The following is a 22655-nucleotide window of genomic DNA, read 5'->3' on the forward strand; positions in this document are numbered from 1 at the left end:
CCATCCCGGACTCCTACCGCTCCATGGGACAGCAGTTCAGGGTGAGCAAGGCCATTGTCAGGGCTGTACTTATGGAGGTAAGGTGGGGCCAGGTGGGCGAGGGGGCTGGGGCAAGGGGAACCCTCCACTACAAGGGGCCAGATGGGGCAGGGGCTGGATGGGTGGGGGTAGGGAGCTGGATGGGAGGCAGGCAGGGGGCCGTATGGGGCAGAGGCTGGATGGGAGAGGGGAAGAACAGCCCTGAGGCAGGGGGAGACATCTGCCACACCCTCACTAGAGTACATGTCTCTCTTCCCCGCCCCCTGCCCCCACAGGTCATCAGAGCCATCAACGTGATGCTGCTCCATAGGGTCGTCCGCCTGGGGGATCTGGACAACACTGTCACCAGCTCCCAGGACCTGGGCTTTCTGAATACATCGGTGCTTTGGATGGCATGCACGTCCCCATCTGCGCCCCGCCACACAGCGCCAGCCAGTACATCAACCGAAAGGGCTACCTTTCGGTGGTGCTCCAGGACCTGGTGGACATGAGGGGCCAGTTCACTGACCTTTATGTGGGCTGGGCTGGCCACACCCATGATGCCCGGGTCTTCCAGAATACTGGCCTCTGCTGGCTTATGGGGGCCGCCACCTTTGTCCCCCAGCGGGAGATGCCAGTGGCGGAGGACATCACCATGCCGCTCTGCATGGTGGCAGATGCAGCGTACCCCCTGCAGTCGTGGCTCATGAAGCCGTACATAGGACACCTTGTACCCATCCGGGAGGCATTCAATCAGCAACTCAACCATGCCTGCAACATGGTGGAGTGGGCCTTTGGGTGCCTAAAGGGGCGGTGGAGATGCCTCCTCATGCGCCTGGAGGTCGGGGTCCTTAACATGCCCCAGGTGGTGCCCCAGGTGGTGGGCACCTGTTGCGTCCTCCACAATGTAGTGGAGGCAAAGGGGGACGCCTATGTCCCCAGGAGGGGCCCTCTGGCTGGTGTTAGCTATGAGCAGCCTGGCACTGTTCCCATCCACTAGGCCCACCGGGACGGCCACCGCATCTGGGAGGCCCTCAGGCAGGCCTTTCCCAATGGCCACCTCTGACCTGCATGCACACCCACCTCACGCCCATCCACCACCCACCACCCGCCACCCCCACCCCCACCCCCACCAGCACCATACACTCATATCCACCACCCACTGTCCCCCTGAGGAGCACAGCATGGAGTGGTGAACAATAAAATAAATGTTTATCTAACTATTTTTGTTGGTAACTATGTAGAGGGGGGAACCTAACTTGGAGGGGAATGGGGGGAACCTAACTTGGAGGGGGGTGAGGCGCTCATTCTGGAGCAGTGGTGGTGGGCCATGAGCCCCCATTGGCCCCTGGAGCCCCTGACTCCCTGGGTGCAGGGTCCCCGGCAGGGAGGAGAGGGTATGGGTAGCACCGGCAGGTATTGCCAGCGAATGGGCATGGTGGGCGCATATGGTGTGGGCTCAGGGGGGCAGGCTTAGTGGGGGGAGCTGCCAGGGGGCCAGAAGGTGGGCAACAGGGGCCGTATGGTCCCGGAGGGCATGGCCAATGCCCTTCAGGGTGGTTAGCAGCCTCTCCCAGGCTGCCCTTCTCCAGTCACGTCAGTCTGGGTGAGCTGAAGGTGTTGTTTGGCCACCTCGGCCTGGTGCTGGCTGGCTGGGTCCTCCTCAGCTCAGCAGGGGCCCTCCAGCCATGGCCCCAATGGCGTGCTGCCTGGGGTGGCATCTGGGCACCTCTGAGGGCTGTGGGCAGGCTCTCGGGGATGAGGGATGGCACAGGGCTCTCCCAGCCCATGGATGATGCGGCTGTGTAGAAAGAAGGAGAGCATGTCAGTAATGTGTCCTGGACACAGGGGACCAGGCTATGGTCCACCTGCCCGAGCCTGCCCCATGGTGCCCCTGCCCCCCCAAAGGACACTGACCCCCCCCCAGAGGCACCTACCCGTCCCCCCACGGGCTGGGCCTCCTGGCCTGGGGGTGCATCCAGGGGTCTCTCATGCAGGTGGCCCTTCCCGGCCTACCGCGTGCAGGCCCCAGGCACTGTCTAGCACTGACCGGCCGCCATTCCTGTGCAGCTTGTGGCACTGTCCACTGAGGGCGGGTGGTGGGCACTGCTGGTGTACCACTGCAGGGTGCTACATCCCATGTGGGGGGTGGCCTGCGTGCGACCTGGGAACACTGGTTCTGTGTGCAGGCAACTAGCCGTTTCATTGCCCCCACCCTGTGGAGCACGTGTGCGCCCCTCCCTGGACATACTGGAGGTTCCCTCAGTGATGTCCGGGGATGTCTGGCTCTCAGTTGCCCGGCTGGAGGAGTGGGAGGGGATAATGATGGTGAGGTCCCCCTCCCCACTCAAGCACTCGGTGGTTCACTCACCCTCCTGGGTCCTCAGTCTGGGCTGCTCCTCCTCCTCTGGCTGCAGCTCCTCACTGGAGGTGTCCAGGAATGCCAGAGGTAGGGAGCTCTCCTGGGGCCCCAGGAAGCCCCAGAGCTCCCTGTAGAAGGGACATGTTTGCTGGAGCTGCCCTGGAGCATCTGGCCTGGTTCCTGGCCTGGGCATAGCCCTGGTGCAGCTCTTTTACCTTGGAGCATACCGGCTCCACGGTACGCTCCAGGTGGCCCCTGGTCTGGAGGCCCTGAGCCAGGTGGCCAAAGGCAGAAGCATTGTGCCGCTTGACCCCCATGTGGTGCAGGACCTCCTCATCCTTCCAGAGGCCAAGGATTTCCCACAGCTCCTGCTCTGTCCAGGAGGGGGCCTTTTTTTTCCTCCGCCTGGGATCCCTGGGAGCCCTGTGGGGGTTCGGAGGGGAGCCAAGGGGCTCACGGGGGGGGGGGGGCTGGCTGCTGGCCATGCTGGTGCTCAAGCGTGGGGCTGGAGCCCGTGGGGAAGCTGCTCCTAGAACACTCTCAGCTTCCTGTCACGAGTTTCCTGTATGCGTGTGGCTTTAAGGCAGCCGAATGCAGGGACCATAGAGCCCTGCTGCTGCTGGCTGGAATGGCCCCGCGCTCCAGCTGACCTGTGTCATGGCGGACCTGTATTTTGAAAGAGCATACTGTGGAGTGTCTACACATGTACTCTTTCAATTTAGTATTTCAAAAGGGGCTGATCTTCCTGATATGGGATCGGGGTTCGGATTTCAAAGTCTGTGCTCTGTTCTTTTGATTTTTGTTCGAAAGATGGGTTTACACACGTGGATGTTCCTCCTGCTCTTTTGAAAAAGGTCCACTTCTTTTGAATTTTTGTGCACGTGTAGACACAGCTTCAGACCACACAAAAGAATTTGTTTATCTACACTAAAAAATTTGTCTATGCAGGATAGGAGAGATACTATGCAAGGAAAGGTTCCACTGATGTAGGCTGGTGAATGTTATAGTGTAGGTGTATCAACTGATTTTAATGCTATTGTGAAATACCCTTTAAATATTTGAATTGTCTGTGGAGTTAGTTTGAGCTAAGCACATTGTATAAATAGAAAGAATACAATGAAAAGTATTTGCAAAGCACTTTGAAGATGTGAAGCACTAAAAAACTGCTGAGTATATATCAGAAGGAGAGACAGATTGGTCTGACAAGCATTTGAAGTGCTTCTCCAAACTGTACTTGTGTATGTTCTGATGTATTTGCATACACAAATCAGTGACCACACACTCTAGAGAACTTCACTAATATTAGAGATGGAAGGGTTTTAAAAGTTAAAGGTAAAAGCCCACTGAACTGATATTGTATAAAAATGATAGAAAATAAATTTAAGTCAACACATGACCCTGATCCTGCAAATGAATGTTTGTTAACTGAGAACTGTAAAGGGTACTGAGTTCTATTGGGGTGCTTTAACTTGGAAGATTGGGCCATTGTTTTTAATTGTTTATGTCTAAAGCCCAATGGTAACACACTTTTTTGGCTAGTCTGGGGCATAAAAGGTCACAAAGGTAATGAGGTAGTTTTATTTTACATTAAATTGATTTCAAGGCAAATCTATAAAGTGATAAAAATAAAGTAAAAGCGGGAAAATGAGTAATAAACAGTCATCTGCATTACATGATTTAAGATTATAGGAAGATATAAATCTTGGAGTGCAAAATGTACCATTTTCACTTTATTGCTCAGAAATCCCAGATATATGTGCTCCGGAGTTGTTTAAAAAAATCACTACTTTAATGAACAAGAAGCTGGGCTAGTGTTATATTATATCTCCTGTTTCCACAGTTACCTGGCAAGCTATTTTACTCATCTAAGGCTGTGATAGAGCACTATTTAAAACTTTGGGACTTCACTTAATTAAAGCTAATATTCTGTGAAGTTGTTAGGAGAAGTCAATTGTTTCAGCCACTTTAAAATAAGAGTAGTATTCATGTTAACTTGTTTCTCTTTTTTTTTCTTTTCTGATAGCAGGCCAATGCCAACCAAGGATAACCCATTGGTGTAGTTAATCATAACAGTTTTTCTTTATAGAATCAAGGAGGCAAGACCACAGTGCACACAGAAGGTCAACAGATAGAGATCTTTCTTGTGCATTTCTCTTATAGAATTCATAATGCTGCTTTAACAACATTGTCTTTATTTACATGTTTTGATCTTTCATGAAGATGAGATAGTGTGTACTTGGAAGAGTACAAGAAGCCCCATTTTGATCCCTGCACTGTGAAGCCATGGAGTATATTCTGTTTCTGCACCTCTTGGCATGCAAGACACATTTAAAAGGCAATGGGAGCAGAGTTAAACAGGCAGAACAAAGGTCTCATCCACTCATTTACCAGCTGACTCCTCCGCTTTGCAACACAGGGGGAATATGGTGAATCTGTTGAAGTACATATTCTGCTAGCTTTTTCTCTGCTTGTCAGTGAGCTAGCTGAGGGCTGGGGTTCCTTGGAATGAAGGGGCTGTTGCCTGTCTTCAACCTGCAGCCTTAATGGTATGCCTGAGACCTATGAGAAAAGTGACTTAGGAGCCCACTTCCTACTGACTTTCACTGAGACTTTGGTTCCCAAGTGGTTAAGAGTATGTCTACAACACAATTAAAAAGTGAAACTGACCACTGACTCAGGCTTGCAGGTCCCTGGCTAAGGGTCTCTTTAACTCCAGAGCAGATGTTTGTGCTTGGACTGGAGCCTGACCTCTCAGACCCTTCCTCCTCCCGGGCTCCCAGAGCCTGGACTCCAGCCTGAGCCTAAATGTCTGCACCACAATTAAATTACCCCCTAGCCTGAGCCACACCTTGTCATGGTGAGCGGGCTTGTGTGTTCCAAAAAACCTGAGAGCGATGCTGTAGGGAGTCCTGTACTTCCAGCAGGGTCACCCAGGGTGGCAAGGTCAAGGGGGAGGGTCCAGAAGAAGAACAATCCTAAAAGTCCTCAATGGCAGAACAGGTGGAGGCTAGCCAGAGTAGTGGTACAATGGCTGTGAAGGCAGATGAAGGATGAAGTGGACATGAGACTCCCAGTTATCATGGATTCCCTACTGTTAGACCTGAGCCCTCTATCCATTAAGAATTGTAGCTGCAATGCAACAGTGCCAGTACATTAAAAGAAGTCATACACAGGTGTCTTCTTCTGCATACTGCTCTCCTAAACTTAAGCCCTTCAGCAACTGGCGAACAGTGCCAGGAGCAGGACTGCAAAATCTGGAAGCTTTTAGTCATGAACAAGCACATAGGTAGTTAATGTGTCTACCCATCATTCAGTTTTGAGGACTGAGGCAGTAGAACAGTCTAGCTGCTGCTGTATCCATGACTGAGCAGCCCTATTTAGGATCTGCTTTGCTCACCCCTCATGGGGAAGGGACTAGAAAAGATGTCCTAAACATAGTCCATCTCATCCCCCTACCTGGATAACTTTTATGTGATCAAAATAGAATAGTAAACTTGGAACATGGAATATTTGGATTCTAATGGACAACCCAGAGAATGAGAGAGCCGAATGATGCACAGCAGTTATTGCTTGTGAGCTGCAACTATTCAGACAGCTGCCCTGGCAGAAACACATACACCAAAAGAAGTACAGCTAAGAGAAAAAGGTGAAGGGTGCACATTTTTCTGGAAAGGAAAGGAAAGGAAGGAAAAATGAATTCGTGGAGTAGGATTTGTCATCAAAAATGAATTGACAAAGGTCTTATCTGAAGTTCCTGTTGGCATCAATGAGTGTCCCATGACTCTTCACTTGAAGCATGCCAAAACCCAACAGGCGACTGTAATCAGTGCTATGCACTGACTCGAGACACCAAAGATGACATGAAGGAGAGGTTCTGCACCCAACTGGACACAGTCTTGAAAGACATCTCCAAAGAAGACAAGATTATTTTCTTGGGGGATTTCAATGCCAGGGATGGAAGAGATGAGGAACTCTGGCAGACAATCGTCAGGAAAGAAGGAGCTGACAACAATAACTCCAGTGGAGTGCTCCTCCTTATGAAACATGTGGAACAATATCATGTACGTTCTATTGAAGTCAATGGAAAACTGCTGAAAAATATGTAGCTCTTCCCAAACCTTGGAAGCCATCTTTCTGCGAAAGTCAACATTGCTTTTGCTCACCTGAGACAAAGGGTCTTTGAGAACTGAGACATCTATCCCAAGACAAAGCTCCTTGTATACCATTCAGTGGGTGTTCCAATGCTACTGTACGCATGTGAAACCTAGACAACATATAAGCATCATTTGAAGGCACTTGAACAATAGCATCAATGCTGCTTCAGGAGAATCCTAAATATCTCTTGGGAGGATAGGCACACTAACACTAGTGTCCTGGAAGAGTCAAACATGATCATCATTGAAACCACTATCATTCATCAACAACTTCATTGGAATTGTGGTTCTGATGTCTGATAAGCACCTCCCAAAACAGTTTCTGTTTTCTGAGCTGGAAGTAGGACAGAAGAGCAGTGAGGGCCAGCACAGGCAATATAAGGATATACAGAAGGCACACAAGAAAAAGTGCAGCATTGGTGTCGACAATTGGGAGAAACTTGTCCAAGATCGTCCCAAGTGGAGAATGGTAGTCTGTGAGGGAGTAGCTATCAATACCTGCCTCTTCTGTGATAAGATCTGTGATTCCAGATCAGGCTGATCAGCCATGAACAGATTCGCAAATAGGACGGTGATATGAAGACATCTGACTCTCTATCCAGTTACCGCTGAGAGAAGAGAAAATTTTATTCCCAGTCTTGCTGCTTGGAAAGTAGTAATTTTTCCAAAAGAAAAGCCCACATAATTTTGTGCAGTAATGTTTGCAAAATTACTTTTCCCCTGGGAACCAAAAGCTTGGCCAGTGAACTATTTTATAACGGACATTTTGGACTGAAAATGTAATCTGATTTTACTTTTATCTATAGAAAAAAGTTATGGCTGCAGTTGTTGCCATGACCGTTTTCCTCCTTCCATAGTATAATGATCACTTAAAACTGAGTGAAAACTGAAGCTATTTACTGCAGTTATGCAGTTTATTTTTAATGCCCTTCACCCAGTCTCACATTCATAGAATCACAGAATACTAGAACTAGAAAGGTCAAGAGGTCTTCAAGTCCAGTTTCCTGCCCTCATGGCAGGGCCAAGATCCATCTATATCATCCCTGTTTTGCACTCATTCCATTTTGTGTGTGTTTCAATAGATGAGATATTTTTATGGTTGAGAGGTAGGGAAGCAAAGTTCCATGCACAACTATTCACCAGAATTGAAACTCACATGATCATTGTATCATTGTATCATGGAATAAATTCCATATTATCTGATTTATTTGATCAATCACAACAGCTTCAGTAGCAAATACTGGCTATCAAATACTCTCAGAGAAATGTTCAGGATCAGTCCATTAAATTAAAAAATGTATTAAAATATCAGAATTTTGATTAACAAATGATCTGGGTAAATAGACTTGACAATGGATATTTAGCAAGCAGAAAATGAGGCTACATGTCTGGGATGAATTATTCATTATGGATTATTTGCTCAGTTGTAATAATTATAGAAGGAAATAATTAATTAACATTACTGCAAACACTGTAATTTTTATAATAAAAAGATTAATCATGGAAATGAGCACCAAAAAGAGATTTCCCAAATGGAAAGAGAGTAAGATATAGTCAAAAAAATGCCAAAACCAATTCTCACCCTTCAAAACGTACAGTAGACCCCCGTGTTAAGTCGAATTTTGGGCAACTCTGGGTAGCCAGCAGCCCTCATCACTTTCCTGGCTTCAGTGAGCTGACAGGAGCTGGGAACCAGGTGGAAGCCTGCCTCCCAAAACTCCTCTGCTTGCAGATCTGGGAAACTGACCAGGGAAGCAGGTTTGTCCACTCCTTTGAGTGGTGGCATCTCAGATGCCACCCCTGACAGGAGCTGGGAAAGTGACCAGTACAGAACTGCTGGTCAGTTTCCCCACTGCTCTGAGTGGTGGGTTGCTGGCACCAGGTGCCAGCTCTCCGCCATTCAATCAAGTTAATCCAAAATACAGCCAACTCGAGTGCACGTATCTTGGGGGTTTACTACAGTCATGTATAATTTCACATGTGTGTGATCCCATTGAGTGTGGTAGACCCTTGGGGCTATCACACTGGTTTTCTAGTTCTCTTTCATCTTTATTCTTGCTCTCTTCAGTTATGTCAACAGATGTTTCTGTTGGAAGACATTTTCTGACAAAATGTCTGTCAACAGACTGTGGCCATACACAGGGGCTACAAATACCCAGGCAGCCTCTGTCAACAAAACTGGGCTTTTGTTGACAAAACTCGCCACACATCTACACCATTAAAGAGATCTGTCGAGAATTTGTTGAGAAAAAACTCAGGTGTTTAGCTGGCAGCGTTATACCTCTCCTCAATCATATAGAACGCCTCTGTTGACATTGTTTTATTGACAGAGTGCCAATGTAGTCACTTCTGTCAACAGAGAGGGCTTCCAGTTCCCCTGGCAGCCCTGTTTGCAGAGCTTCTGTTCAGTCATTCTCTCGATAGCAGATTGCCCTTTCACGCCGCTTTCATATGTATACTTGATCTGTCAACAGAGGTACTGCTGAGGTTTCTCTGTTGACTGCAACCTCTGTCAATAGAGGTTGCCAATGTAGATGTAGCCTAGAATGGATCAAAAGTGCAATCTGCTTTGTCAACACAATAGTCTGACGGCCGGGCCACTCTCTCGATGTTACAGCTAACCGAAAGCACAGCAGGCAGGGCTTCCCAGTGTTCGGGAAGCCCCGCCTGTCAACAGAAGGCCCCCCCAGAGTGTCCGCAGCTTTTTTCTTGACAGAATTGGTCAACAAAGGCACTCTTCCTCATCTGGGAGAAGCAGAAGGTTGCCGGAGGAAGTGCTGAGTTTTGTCTACAGACTGTTGACAAAATGCATTTTGTGTGTGGATTTGCAGTGAGTTTTGTCGACAAAATTCTGGCTCTGTTAAAACAAACAAACAAACAAAACCTCACTAGTGTATCTGAAGCCTCCTGTATAACATTTCTGTTAATAAAAACTGCTTGCATGTTTCACACAACTCACACCTGTTCGAAGGGCTGTGTACTAACTGACTGAAGCATAAATGAAGGGTAAACTATTTAAGGGCTGATCATTTTACTTTTACGCAAGAAAGCAGCGACGGACAAAACAAATGTGTCAGGGGACCAGAAACCAGTAAAAATGCCTACATAGCCTAGTGAGGCAATAGGGCAGGGCTGTGAATGGGACTCATTGTCTATGCACATTTTTTCTGCCTTTCACTGCTTTCCAGATGGAGTTTTGAAGGCTTTAATCAGTATGGAGACTTTGTCCAGTATGGCGTATTGACTCTCTTGAAAAGAAATAGGGGGAGAACAATTAGAGAAAAACTGTACACTCCTTAGCAAACCACTTTCCTGCTAAACATTTTAAAAGACTAACAGATATTATTTAAAAATTAAACTTTGACCCTTGCAGAGAAAGTCCTAGTATTTAATACACAGATTATGTTTCTGCAGAATTATGAAATCAGTAAATAGAATTTTATAGCAGGGATAATAAATGATATAGATTGGTTTAAATATTCGATATAAAATTAAGAGATAAATTAGGAAGTGTCAGTTTGTTTCCATTCAAAATACTTTGTGAACCAGAAATAGCTCTTTCATTAAATTTGAGAATTTCATAGGATCCATTTTGATGACTTTTCACTTTTGCATAAATAAATGAGATTTTTTTCCAGCTTTTGGCAACCTCTTACATCTCTCATCCCAACCTCACACACAAAGAAGGCTGGGAGTGGCAATTTTTCAATTAAAAAAACAACCTTAAAAGAAAAAAGTCAGATGGAAACCTCTTTGCCATCTCTTAATTATTTTACCAGAACAAAAAGTATTTCCCATCTAGATAATGTAATTCTCTAATAATTTCAAATGGTATTCTAATGAAAAAGTTGAGGGATTATAGAAGGGAAGATCATGGTCACACAGCATGGAACCATTTATGATTTACATTTTTAAAAAGGTATAAATAAATAAACAATAGATATTACTTATGCCAGTATCCCTGCTGGCTACCTGCCTGAATGCTTATTAACAGAGCCACAGTTGAAAGAGATGCAAAACAGCTTCTTCAAATCAGAGTTCAGACATTCAAAGGCAAAAGGATTTCCTGGAAATTCTTTTCCTTTTATCCGGGGGAGCATAGTTTTTTTCATTATATTTTCTGACTTCTTCCCCTGATGGAGCATTTAGCTTCTCCTCAGTCCATTTACAGTTTTCCATGGCAAAGCTCCTTGGCCATGTCTGCAGCAAGGCAGATATCTGTTAACAACACAGTGCTTATGGTCTGGGCTTTTCCTGACAATAGTCCTTACATTTCATGTCAGTATTGTCTATGCTGGGGAGCAGCAGTGATCTAGTAGATTAATCTTGTAGATGGGAGTGGTTCTGAGGAATCCAGGTAATAGTTCTGACAAATAAACTTAGATATGTTCTTATACCCCTCAAAGTCTCATCACCTATGCCTATTAAATGCCAGCTCCTGGTTGTTATCGCAGCTCACTGGTTTGTGGGACATTCACATTTCTCCTTCACCGAGCCACACTTCATTTATCACAGGTGTGTACTCCACAGGATAGATGGTTGGAGATGTTATACAGAATGGGGGGGAGCTGTCTTGCCTACACATATTATATGCACCACTGCTTGTTTGCATTTTTATTTCTTCCATCTTTTAGTACAAACCTGCATGTCCAATGCAACTGTTAGATCTACGATAGGAGTGAAACATTTCCCAAATTATAGTAATCTAGGATATTATATTGTAGATGTCAGAGTTTCAACAGTGTTCTTAAGTAATAGTCAATCCATTAACTTGTGACCTTTACCTACAACAGACCTCTCAAGAGTTTTCTTTAAATCTATGTCTGAGCACAATAAGTTTAAGTCAGAAGGCTACACCATTTCTCCTGTAGACTGGGTTGTGTTTACAGTTTCCAAAAAATGTAGTAGGTGCTTTACAGAAGAGAGACAACTCTGAAGCATTTACAGACAAATTCTAGATCTGACAAGACAAATAAGCATAACAACCAATCAGGGAATCTATTTCTTTTATTATAAAATGGACTAGAGATCAAAATTGAGCAAAAGATCTCAATTTAAATGTCTACAACTCCGGTTGATTTTAATGGCAAGAGGACTTATCCTTAATTACAATGATATCTTTTTCCGAAGCCAAATTGTAATAACTTAATATTAATTGTGATGGATCCCCACGTACTTTAGGGAAAATGGGCTATGGATATAAATATGCATAACTCAGAGATACTTAGAACAAAATGTGTCTTGTAACCTGTCATTTTCAATGGTATAATTTGTTAGATCTTCAAAGCCTATTTTTGAGTTTGTGCAAGTTTTGTAGTTAAAGTTATAAGTATTGTCTACATGTCTGTGTTCCAAATGTTTCTGAAGACCTCAGCAGGATATGTGGCTATGCTAAAGTCAGAGTATGGCTTGTGAGAAGTTAGCGGGGTCTTAATGGGGCCCAAAACACATCTGACGTACTTTGCTGTCTATGTTCGGACTAACAATAGCTGATTGCCTGAAAAAGGACAGGGACAGGTGATTCATCATGTGGAAATCTCCATCTTGGAGTATACTTTTACACAACAAAACCAAGGGAAAATGTGTAAAAAGGGTGCTAGGTTCCTCCATCTTTTGTCTTCAGTCTGCCTTGAAAATTGGGTGATGCACCTGATGAAGCAGGTCTTTGCCCACAAAAGCTTATGCTCCAAAATATCTGTTAGTCTATAAGGTGCCACAGGACTTCTTGTTGTTCTCGAAGACACAGACTAACATGGCTACCTCTCTGATACCTTCAAAACACTGAGACCTTTACTAGAGACCCAAGTCAGGATAAGATCATTCCTGTCTCTGGCTGTGGCCACACTACCCCCTCCTTTTGGAGGGGGCATATTAAGGGGGGGGAGTTTGGAAGATGCTAATGAGGTGCTGACATGAATATGCAGGGCCTCATTAGCATAACGGTGGCTGCGCACGATTCGAAAGTGCCACTTGTGAAATGCACGTCACCCATGTAGCCAGGGGCCTTTCAGAAGCACCTGTTGATTTCAAAAGCCCCTCCTTCCTAAAACCAAATAAAAAGAAGGAGCTTTTAAAATCAGGATATCCTTCGAAAGGTCCCCAATTACATGGGCAGTGTGCATTTCAGAAGCAGCACTTTCAAATTGTGCGTGGCTGCCATTATGCTTATGAGGTACTGCATATTCATATCAGCACCTCATTGTCATCTTCCAAAATCCCTCATTAACACGTACCTTCTGAAAGGGAGGGCTATTTTGGCCAAAGCATTTAAGTTATTTTATACAAAGGCAACTGTTTAGGTTAAGAAATCACAAGAATAGAATTAGCAATGCATTTTTTCTTTTGTTTGATTCGGTAATTCACTTTGATCTGCCTGCTTTTATTAATAACCACTTAAAACCTTCTGTTCTGCTGAATAGAAACTCTTATGTTTATAATGAAGCCCAGTATAAATTGTTATTACCTTGGAAGGGCTATCAGTGTGCATATCTCCCTTTAACTGATAAAGGGAGCTTACCTAATGAGCCTTTCTTGTGAAAATCATTTGCACACAGAGAGATGGATTTATTTGGAGTTTGATCCTTTCAGGGGGTTAATTTCATGGGTGCTGCTCTCTAGAACTACACCTGCCCAGAGCTGTGCTGTATCAGTGTCTGAATTGCTCCGTGGATGTGCGGTAGCCCCACCTCTGTGCCTAGACTAAGGGATACCAGAGGATGTGGCTCAGCAGGACAGGCTGATGGGGAGAACCAGAGAACAAGATGGTAGCTGTCAGCGGGATGATCAGTACACTGGCACAGCTGGGTGCTCTGCATTCTTGTAACGATTTTATGTGATTTCTAAGTGTGGTCTGGAGAACAAAGTGGTTACTGGTTTGTTATTTTCTGGAAGATCAGCAAAATGAGTGAGAGTGAGGCCCAAAAGACATTGGAACTTTATAGGATCCAACCAGCACAGGGGGAGGGATAGCTCAGTGGTTTGAGCATTGGCCTTGTAAACCTGGGGTTTTGAGTTGCATCATTGAGGAGGCCATCATCAAGGAGTCTGGGGCAGATAAATTAAAAAAAAAAAGTCTGTCAGGGATGATGCTTGTCCCTGTTGAGAGGGCAGGGGACTGGGCTTTATGATCTTTCAAGGTACTTTCCAGCTCTGTGAGTTATGTATATTTCCATTTATTATTATAACATAAAAAGCAAATGGAGTTCAAAAGAGTGGAGTTAGAAGCTCAAGCTGCCAGGAAAGAGAAGCCAAGGAATTGAAAAAGCTTGAAAAGGACAATGAAGAGAGACCCCAAAGAGCAGCTATGGAACAAAAAGACAAATAACTGGGAGCCCAGAAACAAGCTCAAGTACATGAACTGTCTGTACTGAAGTGAAGAAGGCAGCACTCCAATGTAGCAGCACTCCCTTATCCAAAACTCCGCAAACAGGATAGACTGTGCCCAGCTTAGGATGAGTCAGGCAACATAGCTGACTATTTCATCACCTTTGAAAGACTGTGCACCAGCCACCCAATTCGTGAGGGTCAGGAAATGCCCACTTTGGGTACAAAACTGAAAGGGAGAGCTTTGTTCATACTCAATAAACTGCCTACTACTGATGTTTCTGACTATGATAAATTCAAAAATTTAGATTTAAGAAAGTTGCAGGAAGTAGTCTAGAACCCTTGAGGGAGGGGCTGGGCTAAGTAATGCAGCTTATGTTAATCAAATGAGAGATCTGCTAAACAGGTGGGTGTCAGGGACACAGTCAGCACACTGGGGAACATAGCAAAGGCCCAGGTCTTCTGTGACTTCATCCCATCACATTAAGATTCTATAAAACCTTTTATTTATAAACAGAGACTATTCCGTCTTCATCTGTTCCTGTAACGTTTTTTAAGTCAGCTTCACTGGTGCGTCTACTGGTGAGAACCTGAGTTTCACTTCTAATACATTTTTTCATGTCCAAGTAATAAAGCAAGATGTTTGCAGTTCCCTGTCAAGATTGAAATAATGCAGCAGGAGTCGGATTTGGAAGTTTGGAGTTTCAGAAAGCACTTGCTGAAATGTCAATGGAAATATAATATTCTTCATTGTTGGTGGCTATTTAATTTTTCAATTAAAACATAAGCATCTCTTTTATTCTTCTGGGTTTTGCTTCCAGACTTTATTGGAGTGGTTCTATGTGATGTAGGTTATTGGAACACTAACTTTTCTTGAGACTGTTATATACAGGGCTCTTTTTTCATCCTCCAGGCCATGTGCTCAGTTGTTTTGATTGATTTTCAGCCTTTTTATTACCTGCAAAATACTAGAAGATTTTGAAAGTAATAGCAACCATCACTAAAGAGTATAGAAAATAAAACACGCTTGCACTGTCTTAGGGCTGCTTCTATCCTCCATCACTTATCTGTAGTGGCACATAAGATTTGTCTAAGGGCTGGAGAAAACAAAACAAACCATCACTTTTTTCAACTCAGAGTTTTCTGTCCTCTTAAACCTAGACTTGAAAGGCTGCAAACATTGTAAGAACTAATAAGAAACATGAGTTAAACTCCACGAGTCTGTTACAATCTAAGCATTGCACAGGTTGAACCTCTCTTGTCCGGCACCCTTAGGACCTGACTGGTGCTGAAACATAAAATTAGCCAGATCACAGAAGATCAATATAGTCTAGCAGCATTAACAAAACCTCCACTGCTGACTGGGCTCTTAGAAGACATTTAGGTGTAAATTACAGCTATATAACAGCACAGAACAGTGAGAACCAGGACTGGTAGCTATTCACAAACTTTATGGGACCATGAGAAACTTGGCCACACCTATGGTAAGTGGTTGCCCAGCTAACTAAAATCATGCTAAGTTATGGATGTTACCAGATGAGAGAATTCTGGATTGGAGAGGTTCAAACTGTAGAGTTATGGAAGGCCATCTGTTCATGTGTGTTCACGTTCATTATGGCTACGTCTACACTACAAAGATCCTTCAAAAGAAGTTCTTCTAGAAGATACCGTCCGAAAAACCCCCTTTCCAAAGAGTGAGTCCACACAAAAAAGTGGATTGAAAGAACGCAAGAAAGAAAGAAAGAGTCAGGGAGTGAAAAATCCAGCACCGTGAGGACTCCTCTTTCAAAAGAAGGGCCCAGCAGAGTGTCCCCGTGTGCTTTCTTTTGAAAGAAGGTTTAGAAAGAAGGTGTTCTTCCTGAAACAGGAAGGGAAGAGTGCTTTTCAAAGGAGCTCTGCACTCTTTCAATCTACTTTGGAGAGAACACTTTTTGTGTGTAGACGCTCCTCAGGATCTTTCTAGAGACCCCTTCTTTTGAAAAAACCTTTGAAAGAACTTGTTAGTGTAGATACAGCGTATATAGATAGATAGATAGATAGATAAGTTTGGCAGTTCAACTGTGCAAATATCTGAGCTAGAAAGTGTGGTAAATTATGGCATGCGTTAATAAAATATAATTCTTATAGTGCTTTTCCTTTATGGAGTTCAAAATGCTTTTACAGGCGGGGAAACTGAGGCACAGAGCTAAAAGTTAGTTGTCTAAGGTCACCTAACAAGCCAAAGCAAGCACTAGAACCTGTATGTTCTATGTCTCAGGCTAGCACACGAACCATATTGCAACTGTGCCCCTCTTAGCTATGCATTGTTTAACTGCCCCCTTAAGGCATCAATCTGATTTCAGTCAAGTGTGAAAGCACTAGTGCTTTTTTTTTGCCAGTGCTTGCCAGTACTGAATACTGGCACCTCAACAGCCCCAGCTGCAGGGGCTTTTTTTTTAGAAAAAAAAGCACTGGACGACAGCATGAACATTTACAGTGTTCTGTAAACCTTGTTCACTCTATTATACAGTCCTCAGTCAGGCAAGTTCCCATTGCTTTCAGGAAGGACTGCCAATATGGGTAATTAATATTTTTATGTGATCCTTCATGAACAACTATTCTGACAAGGATTTTTTTTTTATTCAGACTCTGAACAGTGTGATGTTAGCTCTTGGTGTTTGGGCCAGATCCTCAAATGCAGTGTGGCTGCTTTACACCGTGCAGCTAACTTTAGGAGGATTAGCACTCTGTGAAAGGGTGATTCTTGTGACAGACATGGTAAAAGGATTCTTCTGCCATTCATTTTCTCTGCTTCTAGTATGTCAGGTAAATAGGGCCGGGGTGGAGTCACTGATCTCCTTTGTGGGCCCATAGAATCATAGAACAACAGAGCTGGAAGAGACCTAAAAAAGCCACCAAGTCCAGCCCCCTGCCCTAGGCAGGACCAAACCCATCCGATCAGCCCAGCCAGGGCTTTGTCCAGGTGAGACTTAAACACCTCCAGGGATGAAGACTCCACTACTTCCCTGGGTAGACCATTCCAATGCTTCACCACCCTCCTCATGAAAAAGTTTTTCCTAATGTTCGACCTGGACCTTCCCAACCACAACTTGAGACCATTGGTCCATGTTCTGCCATCCGTGATCACTGTGAACAGCCTATCTCCAGCCTCTTTGCACCTTTGCTTCAGTAAGTTGAAGGATGTTATCAAGTCCCCGCTCAGTCTTCTGTTCTGCAGTAAACAGTCCCAATTCCTTTAACCTTTCTTCATAGGTCATGTGCTCCAGCCTCCTAATTATTTTGGTTGCCCTCTGCTGGACCCTCTCCAGTGCATCCACATCCTTCCTATAGCTGGGGGCCCAGAACTAGACACAGTACTCCAGATGTGGCCTCACCAAAGCCAAATAAAGAGGAATAATCACTTCTCTAGATCTACTGGCAACTCTCCTCTTGATGCAACCTAATATGCCATAAGCCTTCTTGGCTACAATGGCACACTGTTCACTCATGTCCAGCTTCTCATCCACTACAACTCCCAGGTCCTTTTCTGCAGAACTACTACTGAGCCAATCGGACCCCAGCCTGTAAAAATGCTTGGGATTCTTCCGGCTCAAGTGCAAGACTCTGCACTTGTCCTTATTGAACCTCATCAGATTTCTTGCAGCTCAGTCTTCCAATTTGTCTAAGTCAGTCTGGACCCTATCCCTACCCTCCAGCGTATCTACCTCTTCCCCTAGCTTAGTGTCATCCACAAACTTGCTGAGGGTGCAATCCAACCCCTCATCCAGGTCATTGATCAATATGTTGAACAGAACAGGACCCAGAACCGAACCTTGGGGCACTCCACAAGAAACCAACTGCCATCCCGACATCGAGCCGTTGATCACTACCAGGTGGGCCCGACCTTCTAGCCAGCTTTCTAGTCATCTTACCATCAGTTTATCCAAGCCAAATTCCTTTAACTTGCTGACAAGAATATTGTGGGTGACTATATCAAAAGCTTTGCTAACGTCAAGATAAATCACATCCATTGATTTTCCCCTATCCACAGAGCCATTTATCTCACCATAGAAACTAATCAGATTGGTCAGGCATGACTTGCCCTTCATGAATCCATGCTGAGTATTCCTGATCACTTTCTCCTCCTCCAAGTGTTTCCAAATGACTTTTTTGAGGAGCCCCTCCATGATTTTTCCAGGGACTGATGTAAGACTGACTGGCCGATAGTTCCCTGGGTCATCCTTCTTCCCTTTTTTAAAGATGGGCACGACATTTTTCCAGTCATCTGGGATCTGTCATGATCTCCACGACTTTTCAAAGATTATGGCTAAGGGCTTGTCAATGACATACACCAACTCCATCATTGTAGCATGGTGTGATTAAGAATGGTCAGGAGGCTGCTCTAGACGGAGTCAGGTTAATGCTTTGCAGTGGGCCTTTTGAACACTGTCCCTGTACCTTTGCAGTTTGTCACACATGACAATTTGGCCCTTTGTGTACTTCAAGGACAATTATTTCAGCCTTTAGCTATAGAGTGAAGTTTACTGAATCTGCTTTTGATCCCATCACTTCCTTCAGGAATGATTTCCAAGCAGAAGGGCCAGCCCTGCTTGTAATGGAGAGCAGTGTGTTTTGAGTGCCTCAGAGACTGTGTCTGACTGTTGAACAAAATGAGGAAGGTATTGATCAGTGCCATAATATAGTCAAAGAATCCCTCAACCAGCAGCTCACATAACTGTTGGGTGCGTAATTTAAAGCTGTCCTGGGGCATCTTGAAATGATGCATAGATTTTGTTTTCTTACTTTACATTTTTAAGAGAGCAGAAAGTTAGTTGGCAGTTTCACATGGTTCACGTTACTTCTGGGGGACAAGAGCCACTGTTCTTACCAGAGAAATCTCCCTTCTAGCTACTCCCCTGGCTTATAAAAACTACTTCAAATACTTCTAAAAGGAGAAACTGTTACTGATGCTCTCCTTTAGAATAAGAGTAGAGAAGAGAATAAATAAAGCCAGATGAGAGCCAGTATTAGAAATTATAAACTAGGAATATGCACAGCCTTGGGGCTTGGTTTGGGAGAGGATTTATCAAAGTGAATTGTAGTTGTGTTCAGAAGGGCTGCCAAAGAATCCCACTTTCCACTCTATTCCACCTATGCTGCTCCATTAACAGGAAATCGGCACTGTAAAGCAGCAGATGGTGGGAAGCAGAAACTAGAGTGAAAAAATTTAACATAATGATTTTATTTGCTCAGTATATTTAAGCTTTTAAAAATCATCAAATTAAGACAACATCATTAGTTAACAACATACTGTATTTGTTTAGCCCGCTAGTCTGAAGGACTGGCATCATTAAAATATTACCTGTGGGTTATGTTTAATTACAGTATTTTTGAGACAGAGGTATACATTTTAATTGTCTCCCTTTTAAAACAGAAGTCAAAGTTTAACCAGCTGATATTTATGAGAGAGGAGATTTATAACAGGAGCCTTCTATAAACTTAACTCTCTTTCCTAGCTGCTGCTTGGGAACCAGTAGGTGGCACAACCCACTTACATTTCTTCATTACAGTGTTTGTGAGAACCTAATCATGCTGGGGGTTGCTTCTTCCTGCTGCAATCAAAGCTGATATAATGTATAAACATGCACAAGAAGTGACCAACATGCACAATTATTATGAAGGCACAACAAAACCCTCAAGTACCAAGAGCGATTTCTAACATCCCCTGGCCAGCTGAGGCAGATTCTTTTCTGATGTACGAAAGAGAGAGAGAGACATTATTCTTGTAAATGTCTGAGAGATACAAATGGAAGTGTGAAGACAGTGTTTGAGTGATCTTGCACTGTTGTCCCAGACTATTACATCATATAGTGAGATTTGCAGTGCAGTGTTCAGTTACTGGCTTGTCCTGCAGTGTTACTTCTCTCAGCAGTTTCTTGGAGCTGTTATATGTGCTACTGCACTGAAACTCAAATGGGGGAGAGAAATGGGACTGATGAAATTCAGATCATAACTATATGTGCAAAATATTGTTTGATCTGCAGTATTGCCAACTCCAAATGTTCAAAATCATGAATCATGATCACCAAAAATTGTGCAATTGGCTTGAAAATCAGAAGGCAATATAAAAATAACAGACGTGTCTTTTATTTGTCTCCTTCTTTGAGGGGCCTGCAAAGTGCACTGGGGTCACATTTTGAAGCTTTTCCCACAGCCATAAGGGCTAAAAACTCACTTTTTCTTTAGGAATGAGCGCTGAAATCACCACGTAATCCCTTGCCTCCAGGAGCTGGGGCTTTAAGGAAAACAATAATTATCTCAAAACACTTGACAGAGTCAGGAGAGTTGTCAGCACTGGCTAGCCAAGGTTCAGATGCCTTCAGCACACAGACTATCAGGGTCATTCACTGGTGGACCACAAGAGATTTTGTTTATGGTGACCATCTGCAGGCGCTGGCCCCTGCAGTTCCCACTGGCTGCACTTCATTGTTCCTGGTCAATGGGAGCTGTGGGAAGAAGCACGGGCTGCAGGGATATGCTGGCTGCCACTTCTCACAGCTGCCACAGGCTGGGAATGGAGAATTATGACCACTGGGAGCTGCGGTGGGCCATGCCTGCAAATAGTCAACATAAACCAAATGTCTTGTGACAACGTCTGATGAACTGTGTGCTGAGGATTGCAGACCCCTGCTTTAAGCTATCTTTAAGAACTTCATTTGCATGGCAGAATTGAATTAATGATGATACCATATTCAGAGGCTGCATTTTAGCATGGACAGCTCTTCAAGCTCTTTTCACAACATTACTTGCTGTAGAGTAATTAATGACGTAACTCTTGGGACAGCCGCATATTTATTTTGTTCCTGAGGACTCTTTTCTCAATAGATCACTTTACATGATCCTGACAAAACACCTTTGCTATTGCAAAGGGTCAGGCAGATCATTTGGGAATTATCAAGTTTGGGTTTATCCCAAGTGAATTGAGTGTAAACTATAAATCACTGTGGTGAAGTACAGTGACTCCTGGGGGCATGTCTATTGCAAGCCCTTCCCAAAGATTTGAAAATCTCTCAAATAAACTGGTGCGTTGATGAAGCTCAGCCTAGAACAGGGAACATTTTGGGTCAACAGCTATAAATCCCAGAACAAATAAATTAAAGTCCAGTCTGCAGTGAAATCAACATCCACTGCATATTCTTCAGCAATATGAACTTATTTAATATCTTTTTTGGAGACATGTTATCTATTACTTCTGCCTCCCCTCCTGCCCTGCAATCTCACAACAACATGTGCATCTCAGGAGGCAACAATGAAGCCACACCGTTCATAAAACAGCTATCAAAATTAATTCTATATGCACCAGGAAGAGGTGAAGAATTCTGAGCCCAGTTTTGCTGGGAAGAGCAGATGCCAGTTTCACACACCCATGTCCTTGGATACTCTGACTGTCAGGAACTTTTGTTCTCACCAATTATATTACAGGGAGCTCTTGCTTCAAATATGATTTCGGGGCAACCTTGAAACACCATATACTAGCAGCTATTAGCATCTAACACATGAACCAGTTCACTTTACATTAGTACTGTTATTTAGAATGGTATAATATGAAAGAATCCATGGGGAAGCAGCAGATGTGATAAATCTTGATTTTCTTAAGGCTTTTGGCACAGTCACAAAAGACATTTTCATCAGCAAACTAAGGAAATGTAGTTTACCTGAAATTACTATGGGGCTGGGGGGAACACCTGGTTGAAAGATCATAGTCAAAGACTAGTTATCAATGTCTCACTGCCAACTGGAATGGCATACCTAGTGGAGTCCTACAAGGGTCAGTCCTAGCTCTGGTATTATTTAATATTTTCCTTAGTGACTTGAATAATGGCCTGGAAAGTGTGCTTATAAAATGGGAGGATGATGCCAAAGTAGGAAAGGTTACAAGCACTTTGGAGGACAGGATTAGGATTCAAAAAAACCATGACAAATTGGAGTATTGGTTAGAAATCAACAAGAGAAAAGTCAGTAACGACAATTTCAAAGTACTATATTTAGGACAGGAAATCCAATGCACAGCTTCAAGAGGGGGAATAACTGTATAATTGAGAGTAGTACTATTGAAAAGGATCTGAGGATTTTAGGAGATAACTGAATTAGAGATAACACTGTGGTGCAGTTTTTGAAAAGGCTATTATCATTCTGGATTGGAAGACATTGGAGATAATTGTCCTGATTTACGTAGCACTGGTGAGGCTTCAGCTGCTGTAGTGTGTCTGGTCCTGGGTGCCATGGTAGGAGAAATGTGAACAAATTAGAGGCCATCTGGAGGAGAGCAATAGGAATGAGAAAAGATTTAGATACCTGGGCTATGAGGAAAAGTTAAAAAAATATGGACATAATCAGGCCTGAGAAATGAAGACTGAGAGGAGGGGGCCTGTTAAGTATTCAAATGGGGAATTCCTATAGAGAAGACACTGGTTGCTTCTTGCCTTAACTCCAGTGGACATGGAGAACAACAATTAGCTTATTCTCTAGCAAGAGAAATTTAAGTTAAATAATGTGCAAAATTTTCTAACTATAAAAGTAATTAAGCTTTTGAGCAGGCTTTCAAATCAGGTGGTAGAATTCCTAACATCCCTGAGGCTTTTAAAAACAGGTTAGACATACCTGTTGGGAATGATCTAGGTTACTTGGTCCTTGCCTCAGTGCATGGGGAAAGGTGGATGACCTTTCAAGGTCCCTTCCAGACCCACATTTTTATGATTCTACATTGTGTTAGTGGGATTCATGCAGCATCCATATCACAGGCCTGCTATGGTTCAGAT

The sequence above is a fragment of the Carettochelys insculpta genome, chromosome 1, assembly GCF_033958435.1.
Source record: "Carettochelys insculpta isolate YL-2023 chromosome 1, ASM3395843v1, whole genome shotgun sequence".
NCBI lineage: Eukaryota > Metazoa > Chordata > Testudines > Carettochelyidae > Carettochelys > Carettochelys insculpta.